Raw genomic sequence first — 11,400 nt, 5'->3', positions numbered from 1 at the left:
AAATTGGAGCAGAGGAAAGACCCTGGAATAATGTGTCCAGTTCTGGGCACCATAATTTAAAAAGGATGTGGAGAAAGTGGAGCATGTCCAAAGGAGTGTGACTAAAATGGTGAAGGGTCTGGAAACCATACCCTATGAAGAACACCTTAGCGAACTGGGGGTGTTCAGCCTGGAGAAGAGACAGTTAAGAGGTGATATGACAGCCCTGTTTAAATAGTTGAAGGGATGTCATCTTGAGGAGGGAGGAAGCTTGTTTTCTAATGCTCCAGAGACTTGGACCCGGAACAATGGATGCAAGCTCCAGGAAAAGAGATTTCACCTCAACATTAGGAAAAAGGAACTGACAGTAAGAGCGGTTCAACACTGGAACACACTCCTTCCTCAGAGTGCAGTCGGGTCTCCTTCCTTAGAGGTCTTTAAACAGAGGCTGGATGGCCATCTGTTGGGGATGCTTTGATTGAGATTTCCTGCATGGCATAATAGGGTTGGACTGGCTGGCCGTTGTGGTCTCTTCCAACTCTACCATTCTATGAATCCATGAGTATATACAGAATAGCCCCCAGAATTCCAAAGCATGGAGCCATCAATCTGCATTAATCCTAAAGGTGCAGCCTTTATTATCTGTCTTTTATTGCCCTTTTTCCATATGAGCAAGAAGGGGAATGGCCTCTGCCTGCATTGAGAACCTTCACTATCATCTTAACTGAGAAGCTCTACAGACCACCCCAAAGGGACGGCCTGCAGTCACCCCTTTTTCCGATGGATCAGGGCTGCGGCAGGCTCACCCCGTGGCCCTGATCTGGCCTTTCAAGCGTGCGAAAAGGAGCCGCAAAACGCTGCTCCTTTTTGCACCCTCGAAAGGGTACCATAGCTGCATTGCCACAGCTATTCAGCACTTGTTTGGGGCTGCGTCATGTGGAGCAGCACATGGCATCAGGGCGTCCTGGGAGGCAGAGTTGGGCATGCAACTTGAGGACACTATGCCCTGACACCGCCCCTATGCCGGCTTTAATGGCAGGTGTGTACAGGGCCTGAGTAACATCAGAGGCAGTATGTAGGCCTGTGGCTCCATCGCAGAGTGGTTTGAGCACAAGTTTATGACTCTGGAGACCAGGGTTCGAATCATAGCCCAACCATGAAAGCCACTGAGTGACCATAGTCAGGCTACACTTTCTCAGCCTCAGAGGATGATCAAGGCAAAGCCCCTCTGAAGAAATGTGAAAAGAAACCCCCATGATAGGGTTGCCATAAGTCAGAAATGACTTGAAGGCACACAACAACAGTTATTTATTCGTTTATTGTAACCTAAAACATAACATAAACATGACATGACATACAAAATGACATAAAATAGTAAGAATTCCTTTCATTCTTTCTCTCCTTCCTAAGATATCTATGCTTGGTGTTTATACATATTTTTTGTAATGTTTCTTTCTTATATACACATGATAATAGATAATAATAAAGGCTGCACCTACAATGTGGAATCAATGCTGTTACTTATATACAAATGATTTTTGGATCTATCTTAAATATATGGATCAACCAAAATTCTGAAGAACTATACAAAGCTTCTCTTACTTAATCCTGAAAACCAACAGTTCTCCCAACATGTTACTTAAATATTTCATTACCAGTTCCCAAATACTGACAAGTTTCCCTAGGCTTTCGGGTTTCATGGCTTTTATATGGGGTAGATGTATTAGATAATGAGTTTTCACTTTTGTATGTTTTTAACCTTAATTTTATACTGTTTTAATGGTCTTATTTTAAGTTGGTTTTTTACAATTGTTTTATAGGCGTTTTACCTTGAGAGCCGCCTTGGGAGAAAGGCGGTGTATAAATAAATAAACAAATGCATGAGACATATCCATTTGTCTATTTCAGCCATTTCTAATAGTTTTAATGACCAATCTTGCACCGAAGGGACTGAACTCTCTTTCCATTTCGATGCTATTAAGATTCTGGCTACCAATGTCACATAACTCAATATCTTAGCATCTCTGCCGGACGAAGAAGCCAGTGAAGCTTTGAAAGTTTGCACGATACAACTTTTTCCCATTTTGGGAGGCCAATAAAGGTATATATTTTGTATTGTAGACAAGTCTTGGTTTTCAAATCTTTGATCATCTTCACTCATCCTTCCCTGGAGACATTATTCCAGCTTGTCCACATCCTCTTGAATCGTGGTGCCCAGAACTGGACATAGGATTCCAGGGGAGGCTTGACCAGAGTAGAATACAGTGGCACTATTACTTCCTATGATCTAGACACTGCTCCTACTGATTCAGCCTGGAATCATACTAACTTTTCTGGCTGCTGCTCCACACTGTTGACACGTTTAGCTTGGTGTCTACTAAGGCCCCAAGATCCATTTCACATGTGCTCCTTTCAAGCAAGGTGTCACCCATCCTAAGCTAAGCCTGTCATACTTTGGACATGCCACGGGAACCAGGGTGGAGTAGTGGACTCCTCCTGCCCTTCCCCTGGCCTCCAGTTGTGGACGATGGATCTGGAGACCAGGGTTCAAATCCCCGCTCGGCCATGTAAACCCACTGGGAGATCTTGGGCAAGTCATACGCTCTCAGCCTCAAGGGAAAGCCATGGCAAACCTCCTCTGAACAAATCTTACAAGAAAACCCCATGATAGGTTCACCTTGGGGTCACCATAACATCCTGCATTTTGCATTGCCTTGGCCTCCTTTGCGGTGATGGCGCACATTTCTAGGTCCGCGTGCCAGGGGCGGGGCTTCTGCCCTCTGTGGGTGGGACTTCTGCCATCCATGGGCAGGGCTTCCACCATCGGAGGCGGGGCTTCCAGGGCAGGAAGAGACAGCTAGAAGCCGGGGGAAATTAGGGGAGTGATGGGCACGTGCTGTTGCTCCTGCTCCTCCTGCCCTTCCCCTGGCCTCCAGCTGTCTCTCAGATGGGGAGAGTAGGGGCCCGTGGTGGGGAGGAGCAATGGGCCTGCGCCTCTGCTGCCCTCCGTGAGGCTTTGCCAGTCCTGAGGTGTACTTCCAGGGACCATTGGATTTGATTCAAATTTCTGCATGTCTTTCGCTTCAAATTGCTTTAAAAGGCTGCTGGCCTTTCTCTTTTAATTTGCCATATTTTAAAATTCAGATTAAGCCCACTTAAATCACTCTTGTCTTAAATTGCATTGCCATCTTGTGGCACCTGTGAGACTAACTGAGAAAAAGAAGTTGAAGCATAAACTTTTGTAGACTTGGTCTCCGTCCTCAGATGCATGGAGTCAACAGGTGCCCAGGAAAGACCTTAGATCCTTCCTGAGCACCCTCTCACTCCTTGCATCTGCCGAAGGAGATCAAGTCTACAAAAGCTGATGCTAAAACTTCTTTCGAATGCAAAAGACCTGGTAGAGCTCCTCTTGGCTTCTCCACTGGGTTTTTGGCACAACTGGCCTCACTTTTATCTTTCACACACCCCTTTTTCTCCTCCATTTCTGGACTAAATTCAGCAGGTAGTCAACTTGGGCTTGGAGCTGCTTCTCCTGTGGCCTTTTGTATCTCTCAACTAACATGACCTTTGGATGGGAAAATAAAGAACAAAAAGAAAAGAAAATCTCACCTAGTTTTTTAATAAAAATTCCCTGCCGGAGCAGGAGAAGCAAGAGTCGGAAGACGAGAGTCTGCACCTGATGTGAACATTGTTTTCTGGGGGAAGGTTGTAGGTGGCACATCTGGTTCACATGGTCATCATGGTATGACTGGTTGTTCTTTTGTAATTGGAAAACAACAATGCATGCTCTTTGGTTGCAGTTTTTCTCCTTCTCATTCTGTATTAATAAACATAACACTGAGAAATAACAGACACGTAAAGGGAATGATGCAATAAACAAACAAATGACTTTCGACTACGATTTCCAAATCATGTCAGATAGGAAAACCCAGCAAGACAAATCATTTGGACCTGTGTACCTTTCTACAAATAGATGCAGGAGGTTTAAAGGGAGATGTGTCTATTTTTGTTTACATATGCAATGCAGATATCCCAAATCTCCAACAAAAATGTTGTATAATCAAAAATTCTCTTGTATCTGGGAAATGTCTAATCAACAATTTGTAAGCCACTCTGATAGCCTTGGTTGAAGAGCGGGGTATAAGTAAATTATTATTATTATTATTATTATTATTATTATTATTATTTGTGTGTTTATTTTGGTAAGGAATTCACTTTATATACTTTTCCCCCAGTAGTGATAGGCTTTGATCTGCACCTTTTAATATATCTAAATGATAGGCTCTGACCTGCACCTTGATATCAAAAGTGCATCTTAACCTAGCATTGGATCCAAATAACAGGTTCCCACTGAAACAAGGGGAAGCCATGGTTTTTGATATGTAAACGAATTTCCTTTCCCAGCTCTGAAGAGGAGCTGCTTAGCTGCTATCAGGCAGATGTCTTAAGGAAGTGTTTCTCTCTTGTGACTGAGGGGGAGTCATTTGAATCAAAGGAATGGCATTTGCATAGCCATTTGGGTCCCTACTCTAGCAGAAACATTTGGTGAGATCACAACATGGACCTAAGATGTGAAAGACACCTCAAACAGTTTCAGACTGACTGCCCTTTGTCTAGAGACCCTGCTAAACCCTTAAAAGGTCTCCTAAATTTAGGGATGTGCTGCTGCCAGCCACTCTCAGCTGCCTCCCTCACCCAGGTCTCTGGTCATTTTGCAGCCAACATCTATGTCAGTTTGAAGTCAGAGTCGCTCTGACCTGGTCTGCTAAGCCTTAAATATTAAGCAGAATTACAAACCCTCACACAAATTGGACTTCCCAAGATAGAACCTCTACATCAGGTGACTATTACCATGAGAAAAGCCTATTATCTATCCCACATCTACCACGTTATTTCCTGAGCCTTGTATGAATGCATGTGCATATGTGCCAGTGTGTGTTTGAACCCCTGTTTCCAATAAAAGAGACATTCATTGTACTTAGAGCCTCTGCCTCATTTCTGGATTTCTAGTTCCTGGTATACAGACCGGAGGGCTGATCCCTGAGGTGTAGTAACAGGCCTCCTCTTGTGACCCTGAGCAAATTAAATTCCCCATTGATAATTTGGTCACTGTTCACTGTTACAGTAGAAAGGTGGTATGTAAATAAACCTGACTTGCTTCATAAAATTCATTGAACGGCTCTCACTAAGGACAAAGGTCTGTGTCCCACTGTATCCAACCCCCTTAGTGGCTTCCATCTTAGTGGGACAGTGAATCCATGTTGGTTTTAATCTTGACTGTACAAGGCATTGAATTTATTGGGAGGAAGAGAGTTCAGGAAAAAGTTTGGGGTGGATTTAATGTTCCCCTGCCCTGACCTCTGTCACTTTCAGGATAAATTCTCAGTGGGGAGGAAAAACTAACTCTCTTTCCAAGACAGCCAGATGCGAACATGCTGCTCAGCTCTAAAACACCATGGAAAGTGCATAGGCTTCTTCTGTACCTTGTCAGTTAGTTCCAGGTCGTCATCTGATTCTATGAGATCCATGTTCCTGTAGCCATGCCAGTAAGATCCCAGCGGCAAATGTGGGTCATCCTCCAATCTGCATTCAACATCCAAATGGGCTGCTTTGACTCCGTAGGTCAGAGAAAACCTGTCCATTTGAACAAAGAGTAGAAAGATGAGGTGGTGCCCCTTTTCCATATTGCGGCTTTTCTCCTAAGGCCAAGAACCTATTGCATAAAAGTGTCCCAGACTCGCTTGGCTCCCTTCCTCTGGGTCAGAAAGAATTGTCTGGTTCGCGATCGCTGTCTCTTCTTCATTTCTCATGATGCCTTTGTCATTCATCTTAAGGCCAGACAATTTTGTGGAGGGATCTTTCTTCTTGCCAAGTCCTTTGGAGAAGATTTTTTTTTCTGATAGGATTTTTCTTGAACTGCCTCCCAAATAATATGTCTTCTGCGAAAGATTACAAGCCTTGTGTTTTTTAAGGAGCAAAACTGTGACTAAGCATGGCCATGAAAGAGGTTCATACATTTCTAAATGAGATTGAGAAAGTGGAAGGAGACACAGTTTTCTCCTTCTCTCTTCTTGCTTGATCTTGGGGTCATTTAGTGGAGATGGGAAGTTCAGGACAGACAACAGCAAAACAAAAACCACATTTCACACAGTTCATGTAAACTTTGACAGACTGTGACTTCCATATTATTGGAGCATTGAATTTCCTCCAGGTTTTCATCCATGGGGCTGGAGCCCATTTCCAAAATAGAGTCAGCACCAGAGAGAGCTCAGACTAAAAGACAGAGCAGATTCACCAACCCACTAACATGGAAGTCTCCATTCACTACTGTCTATGTGATCTAACTCCAAGCCATTGTCCTCCACTGTCCTCTTTTCCTCCCAGTTAACATTTGTAGATTATCCCTTGCAGACCTTGGAGAACGAACTTCCAACCGAAGGAAGAGCAATATCCTTATTTTACTAGTATGTGTTCTTTTTTAAGAAATGCTTTTGTTCATTCTGCATTTTGTATCCTAAGCCACCTTGAGACCCATCCATGGGAGAAAGGTGGGATGAAATGTAATAAATATCACAACCATACAGTTCAAGGAACGTACAATAGGAATGAATGAATAAGAAGGATGCTTTCAGGTGAGATCAACCAGTCCAACTTGTGATGCCTTCAGAAAGCAGGAGTAGGTTCCTCTGTAAGAAAGACAGTACTCAAAACACTGACATAAAATAGGAAACAGGCAAACTAACCCAGAGAAATGCTCTTGTCCTGAGGTCTCTCCTCCTTCTCTCAGCCTCAACTGACTCAACTCCAACCTTGGCCAAGATTCTCAGTTCTTTCCAGGGAAACCAACCAAAGAAACACATTCTCCTTGGTTCCATCTGACCACTTCTCCATGAGTCCAATTACATGGGTTGCATTTCTCTTAATGGGATGATTTCAACTGCTTTTTAACATTTCACAATCCGCTCTCAGTATCCACAGATTCTGCATCTCAATCTATCCCCGAAAGCCAACCTTGATTCTGCCATTTTATGTAAGACACATCATACTACAACCCCATTGTTTGTAATAGGACTTGAACATCCAGGGATTTTGGTTACTTCGTGGGGTCCTGAAACCAAACCTCAGCAGATACTGAGGTCAAACTGTAAATAATGTTCAAATTCTTTTTATTTTCAGAATAAACAACCATACAATCAATAAAATTACAGTTCAAACATACATCACACTTGTTCTTGTTTTCTTATTATTACCATCTACTTCTTCCATTTACATCTTTCTCCTTCCTACCTCCTCTATTCTTTAAACCGCATGTCATCCTACCTTCCTACTACCTTCTTTCTCATTCTTTCCAACTCTCTCCTCCTTTCTTTCTCTCTCCTTCACAAATGTACCACTGTTTTTCTCATCATTTCACTCTACCCAACTCTATCCTCTACCTTATACACTTTCACATACCTCCAACAACATACCTAATTCTCTTTTTACCACCACCATCTTCTTACTCCCTTTCTTTCTCACTTCTAGAAGAATAGGAAAGAAGATCTTATTTCAGCTTCCTCACTTCTAATTTATTCTATACTTTACCATGTATCATAACTTTCCTTTCTTTCTCTATTTCATATTTACTTTACTACTACAATTCTATCCTGTTACTCAATTTACATTCTTCTACTCTATCCAAAGTTCAGTTAATACACAGAGAAGAATCTACAATGTCATCTCCTTCTATCTCCTTTGAAGGCTGACTGATGCATTTCTGCATCATTATATACAACAGTGATGACTCCACTCCACTCTTATGCTCTCTAACTGTGGCTGAATATAATAATAATAATAATAATAATAATAATAATAATAGCCAAACCCTAACTATGGGTCTGAACAGACAAGCCAAAATAAAGCTGCTTCGGGTCACTTTGGAGAGATGCTGTTCAGATGACACATGCATCTTAAGAGGCCATGAGCTGCACCAAAGCTGTGCTCCAGTCCTTAGGATTGTAGCATGGCTTTGGCTTGGCTTCTGGCCTCTTAGGACACATGCATCATTTAAATAGCATACGTCCAAAGTGACCAGAAGCAGCTTTATTTTGGCCTGTCTGTATGGGCTCTAAGTAAGATAAATTACAATACAGATAAGAGAAAGATAAAATGGTCTAACATTAGGGTTGAGAGGATGAGGGGAGAACTTCTCTCTATGCAGGGCAGCCGAGATATCAGTATCAATAACAGTGTCGGCGACCGTGAAAAGCCCTAATCTGGAAAGCCTGCCGAAAAAGATCCGTCTTAACAGCCTTTTTAAAGGCTTCTAAGGTGATGATGTGATGGATCTCTTCCGGCAAAAGCCTAGGAGTGGCAGAAAAAAAGTTCCTCTGGGTTGTTGTAGCCAATATAGTCTTCTTAGGCTTTAGGAGGTTTTTTCCAGTGCAGGGAGGATTGTGTGGAAGAAGGCACTCCTGCAAGTAGTCAGGACCCAAGCCATGTAGGGCTTTAAAGGTTACAACCAACACCTTGTATCTTGCCCTGACACTAATGGGCAGCCAGTGGAGGGATTTAAGAACCGGTGTAATGTGGGCAGTTCTAGAAACTACAAATTCCATGATTTCACAGGATGTTGCTATAAAAATTAAACTGGAACCAATGTTGCATGCAATGTAACATCCTAGAGCACTTGCCCCCATTCTATAGGAAGGGCAATGGGTCCTTACCCACAGAGGACACATTTTCATAGGTTTCCATCATCACCGCGTTGTACAGAAATTTCTGCTTTGGACTCAAGAGTGGCCATTCCTCCTCTGTGAAGAACACTGCCACATCTCAAAAGGTAATCTGCAATAGAAAATAGCCTTCGCTGAAAGACAGAGGACTGTAAATAACACCCCCATTGCATCCTAGTCAGTCAAATTCCCAATGGCTCCACCACAAAAAAGGAGGTCTGGACACTAACCTGTCCGGAGGTCTTCTTTCCTTCAGTTTCTTCCACAAAGGAGGAATTGAGGGTCCTTTCTCTTCTCTCCCTTCCTTTGGAAGCATCTTGGTTCTTTCCACACCTGCAGAAAATACAAAGTGTTTTTATGTGCACACATTTATGCAATCTTTCATGGGCCAGAGAAAATACAATTCAACAGTGTTAAGGGCAAATAAAACCTGAACCTTCCCTAAAATTCAAAATAAATCCATTGGAAACCAGGATATAAATTAGTGATATTATTATTATTAATATTATTAGTCTCGCCTCCAAACCCTCAGAGAGAGGATCTTGTGAATGCTGGAAGACTAAGACAGTTCACTGGGCCTTTCGGGGCGTAGAGACCAGCATCCTTAGCTGGCATGAAGGTGAAGATGGCGTCTGCACAGTGCACTCCCTGACTCTTCCCGCATGCGGGTGTGACGCTGCACATTGCACCACGTCGCAGGTGACGTCCTGGCGTTCCTCTGGCGCTACATCCAGATGACACAGTGCCAAAGGAGTGCAGAAAAGCCACACCGTTGGCGGATATGGCACTTTTCCCCCAGTGCAGAAAGGAGCTCCTTTTTGTACTATGGAAAGGCCATATCAGGGCCACAGCGTAGCCTTATCATAGTGCAAAAAGGAGCTGCAAAAAGCAGCGTGTTTGCCGTGGCCCTAATCTGGCGCTAAAAGGGGTGGCCTGTACATCCCCTTAATTTCCAGAACATGGGGCTAGGATTGGAGTCCTAGGGTTGGCCCCAGCCTTCATCACTCCCAAAGATGTCAATAGGAGCAAATCCAGAGAACAGGACCCGGAACAATGGATGCAAGCTACAGGAAAAGAGATTCCACCTGAACATTAGGAGGAACTTCCTGACAGTAAGGGCTGTTTGGCAATGGAATGCACTTCCTCGGAAGGTGATAGAGTCTCCTTCCTTGGAGGTCTTTAAACAGAGGCTGGATGGCCATCTGTCAGGGATGCTTTGATTTGGATTTCCTGCATGGCAGGGGGTTGGACTGGATGGCCCTAGTGGTCTCTTCCAACTCTACGATTCTATGATTCTATGATTCTATGATTCTATGTGTCTGATTTTAATGGGTCTATTTTTTTCTTGCAATAATCTACATAAAATCATACTGTATAGATAGACAGCAATAACAACAACAACAACCCAATAACAACAACCATAGCAACTGCAATATTTAAATGTCTATATTTAATGTTTCCCATTGCCTTCCCCTAAGGCTGAGAGAGTGTGACCCAGAGAGTTTCTATGATGTAGTTGGGATTCAAACCCTGATCTCCAGAGTCCTAGTTCCACTATGCTCAAACCACTAGGCCACACTGGCTCCTACAAAATGGACATCGTTTCACTGTGCCATTGTATGTCATGGACTTGGCCCAGCTTCCTCATCCATGGAGGTCATTTAAGAAGCCCCCTTCTCCTCCTCCATTTCCAGGCCCAGGTCCTTCTGCATACCCTCCAACTCTCCCACTTTGGCAGGGACCCTCCCCTGGTTCATACTCTGCCCTCCCACCTTTTGAGCTGCTCTTCAAAGGCCACAGTTTCCTCCTCCTCCTGCCATTTCTCCCCTTCTCTTGAGCTCACTGCCATTGCTGCAAACTGAGTCCAAAGGGCAAAAGGAGTCTGCCCTCCATGAAGACAGCCAAGGAGAAAGGAGAAGAGGGGCCCTTCCCAGAGGCTCAGGCAAAAGCAAACAGCTGCAGCCTCTCCTAGTTTACTTCTCCTTCCTCAGAAAGAACCTTGCAATCTTGATCATATTCCGAGGTTCCTTGGTCCCAGCCTCCCTTTGATTCTCTTGGATCCCTCTCCAAAATCTCAGGGCCCCACAGAGACTCCCAAGAGAGGAGAGGAGGCCTGGCAGCCGGAGAAGAGGGGAGGAGGAGGGCTTCCATGCTTCCAGCCCCCAAAGCTGCCTCCCTACAGAAGACCCTCCAGATCCCCATCCTTGGCTCCAAAATGGGGGCTCTTCCCGTCAGCCATCCTTCTCACAGAGGAACCAAATTTGTGGGTCTCCCATCGCCATCTCGAGGCCCCCACTTTCCCTTTCCTGCCAAGGAAACCCAGAAGGAGCCCTTCTTCTTCCTAAGCAGCCAACGGTCAAAGCCGCCAGCCTTCTAGAACCCTATTCAGGCTCCAAGCCACCGCCAGCCTTTCCCAGAATGCCACGCTCTCCCTCCTCCCAGCGGAGGAGACCGGGAGACAGAGCAATGGGTGCAAACTCCAGGAGAAGAGAGTTTGTTTTCTCAAACTTGTAATTCCACTTGTGTCCCTTTATGAGGGAGAATGGAATATTATTATTACTACTACTATTATTATTATTATCAACAACAATTATGATAATCAGTTTCTTGTTCCCAAAACCACAGAGCCTTGTGAAAGCTCAAAGACTGTGTTTATCACACAGAGGTTTTTGCAGCTCTTTGCAGCTCAGATCCAAAGCCACTGCGG

General features: G+C 44.1%; 1 long non-coding RNA gene across 1 annotated transcript; it reads right to left on the bottom strand.

The window, feature by feature from the left end:
- Positions 1–3,388: 3,388 nt before the first annotated feature.
- On the bottom strand, positions 3,389–7,500 carry LOC149301520 (uncharacterized). The gene is made up of 3 exons (XR_016272229.1): positions 7,449–7,500; positions 5,463–5,613; positions 3,389–3,796 (listed from the first exon to the last, which is right to left on the bottom strand). It is a non-coding gene; the product is annotated as an uncharacterized LOC149301520 (long non-coding RNA).
- Between the last annotated feature and the right edge of the window lie 3,900 nt (positions 7,501–11,400).

The sequence above is a fragment of the Sceloporus occidentalis genome, unplaced genomic scaffold, assembly GCF_023333645.1.
Source record: "Sceloporus occidentalis isolate IW3139 unplaced genomic scaffold, rSceOcc1.0.p SCAF_21, whole genome shotgun sequence".
Taxonomy (NCBI): domain Eukaryota; kingdom Metazoa; phylum Chordata; class Lepidosauria; order Squamata; family Phrynosomatidae; genus Sceloporus; species Sceloporus occidentalis.
Note: the sequence above shows the minus strand (reverse complement) of the source record. Positions and strands in the feature narration are given on the sequence as shown.